Here is a 3,307-nt window from a genome sequence, read left to right as displayed (position 1 = left end):
TGCGTCTTTGGACGCTCTGTATGTTAAGGGACAGGTGCGTCCTTCTGTAAAAGGCAAAATGCGCGAGTTTCATCTTAAAAAGTTACTTGTGGTTACTTCTAGAACTTTCTAGAGGTCGGTTTGATGAATTGGATGTGCCTCCAGTTGGTTCATGTATCTCTATTAAGGGGGAACTTATCCCATCAATAAGGGAGCTATCCCACCCAAAGAGGGGGATTATCCCATTGATGGTGGACCTGAATAACCTCTTTACAGCACTATAAATAAAGACATTGAGCCAGAGGGAGGGGAGGTTGGAACTATACATTTTCTTTGGGTAAATGCTGCAGGAATTAGGACTCCCATTTAGAACCTTGTGAGGAGAGATTGTCTTTGCTTGATTCTACTTGGAAGTGGGTGAGCTTTGTCAAAGTAGAGGAAAACCCTTGATGGACCCTGGGAGGAACTTGCACAACACCAAGGCCAGGTTGTAAGAGTTTCTTTGTTTCGTTATTAATACAAACTGGTTTATTTTTCTCAATAGCTTGTGTTAATGAGTTATTTCATGTGTTCCTTGGTCTGCATGTTGAATATATGTTTTATTATATGAAATGCAAGTGCTTGGTAATTGTTTGATTGTTTGTGGTTGCAGGAATTGACTTGAAGGAGGAGCTCATCCGGATCGGCAAGGACGGACTACAACAACCGCGTTTTGGAATAAGGTAAGCCTAAACACTTGTAGTTTTCATGTTTTAAAAGGTATATTTAGAGAAAGATCACTCCATTTTGTCTTGTTTGTCGCTAGAGAGTTTAGACTCCTAGGGAGGTCAGTTGTGTCCGCACAAACGACTTTTTTCCGCCACGACAATGTCCCTATAGGAAGAATCTCTCGATCAACTGCCGGGACCAAGTCCCAAGAAGGAGAATAATAGGTCAAAGGATCCTTCTTAGAAGCGATTGAACATTGAGGATTCAATGCCACATAATTGACCCGTGGCGGGGTAGAGTCTACTTGAACACTTGGAACAAACCAAGGGGTATTCTGCAGTAAAGTCGAATTAGGGTGGTGATTATCAGATGCAAGCTGATCAATAGTGACAATATTCCCGTTATGAGGAAAGCACATTACTCGAAAGAGTGAAGACACCACAGCATTCATAGCATAGACATAATCACGCCCAAGTAGCATATTAAAGTCTAAAGGGCTATCAACCACCATCATATCGATTAAGACAATCTTCCCACCTAAAGTGATCGGCACTTGAGGAAGAACCCCCATAGATTCTCCAGGCCTTCTATCATAGGCTAACAACTGACTCTGAGCTGTCAACAACTTTGGGGAACCCAAAGCTTTCCAAGTCAAAGAGGATATAATACTTGTAGAGGATCCTTCATCCACCATACATTGATAGACATTTGTGGAATTAACTCTGACCTTTATTTGGAAAGGTGCAGCGGAAGGAAGACGAGGCTCAACAAGACTATCCCAATCAAAGGAAACACTCTTAGAACTTGGAGGGGGAACATTTGAAGAAACCGGAATGCCCCCTATACTAGAAGACTCTGTACTAGAGATCAAACAGACTCTTTTGTTAGGCACTTCACCCCCCAAAAGAGGAGTGTAATCGGCCAGCGATTGCACTAGCTCTACCACATTATCAACCAATGGTTGATGGGATTGATGAGAAACCATATCAAGTGTAGGAGTAGAAGTACTTTCAGACTCGGACCATATCCTTTGAACCTTTGGAATACCAGGACATAAATGAGTAAGATGGTCTCCCTTGCATATCTTACAAGGGAACTTAGGTTTAAAACTTCTACGTCCAGGTTTCTTATCAACCTCCATTCCGCCAACATGACTAGCAGTGGTTTGCGGAGAGTCCTGAACATGACTTGCAGAGGTCGGTGACTCTTTGCTAGTATGACTCGCAGTGACTAGACTCATGCCCCCGGCATGACTTGCAGCAGCTGAAGACTCATCTCCAACATGACTTGCAGAGGTTGAAGATGAAATGCTAGTGTGACTTGCAGTGACTAGACTTATGCCCCCAGCATGACTTGCAGCGGCTGAAGACTCATCTCCAACATGACTTGCAGAGGTTGAAGATGAAGTGCTAGTGTGACTTGCAGTGACTAGACTTGTGCCCCTAGCATGACTTGCAGCGGCTGAAGACTCATCTCCAACATGACTAGCAGAGGTTGAGGATGAAATGCTAGTGTGACTTGCAGTGACTAGACTTGTGCCCCCAGCATGACTTGCAGCGGCTGAAGACTCATCTCCAACATGACTCGCAGAGGTTGAAGATGAAGTGCTAGTATGACTTGCAGTGACTAGACTTGTGCCCCCAGCATGACTTGCAGCGGCTGAAGACTCATCTCCAACATGACTCGCAGAGGTTGAAGATGAAGTGCTAGTATGACTTGCAGTGATTAGACTTGTGCCCCCAGCATGACTTGCAACGGCTGAAGACTCATCTCCAACATGACTAGCAGAGGTTGAGGATGAAGGGATAGAATTATTCTTCTTCTTTGACTTCCTTTTTCTCCTCTTTTTAGATTTCTTGTGACAAGAAGGAGGAGAAGAAGGAACCCCAGATTTCTCTTTGAGAGAAGATGAACAATGAGCACCCATGTGATGCCCTTGAAATAAAGCATTCAACTGAGAAGCTTCAAGAGCATTTGAAATATTCGGAGTGGACCACAGCCAAACGGGTAGTCCAAAATTCAACCCAGGAATATTCAAAGTGGCCATCAAGGGAGTACCAACGTTTCCAAAGAAAGGAAAAGCACAAGGATCCCCTTTTGGGAGGGCACCTTGGTTGGTTTCCACAGGAATATTGGCCATATCTAACTGTTCCAAAGACCCTTCCCCTACGGGAGTATAGAAATAACTCTTCAAGGAATATGGATAAGCAATCAAAACCTTTGCCCTTGAGGAGGCAACTCTACAACTTCTGAAAGAACGACCAAAAGCCTTTCAAGATTGGTAGAGTGGTAAGCCAGTCACTCAGAACACAAAGTCCAAACGCGACTAGACAAAAATACCTAAAGCCAACTATATACAAGGAACAAAGAGCACACACTATAAAGTCCCTAAAGATACAGCTAGTCAAACAACTTCCAAGTATTTCCGCTCCGGGTGATGAGGACCGAACACCAAAATACAAGAAAGTGGAGTCAGGGGCCTTCCGAAGATAGTCTGGGATAATGATGGCCCAGCCCTATCAGCGAAGGTAACAGAGGAAGTTACGCTGACCTCCTAACAACAGCCTGCGCCGGTGCAAGCCCCCAAGCTTCGCAAGGGTGCCCTCCAGTAGTATTGTCG

Source organism: Pinus tabuliformis, chromosome J (genome assembly GCF_031772625.1).
Source record: "Pinus tabuliformis cultivar Carrire ecotype Pingquan chromosome J, CPIR1, whole genome shotgun sequence".
Lineage (NCBI taxonomy): Eukaryota > Viridiplantae > Streptophyta > Pinopsida > Pinales > Pinaceae > Pinus > Pinus tabuliformis.
The sequence above is the reverse complement of the archived record's forward strand: the minus strand, read 5'-3'. Positions refer to the sequence as shown.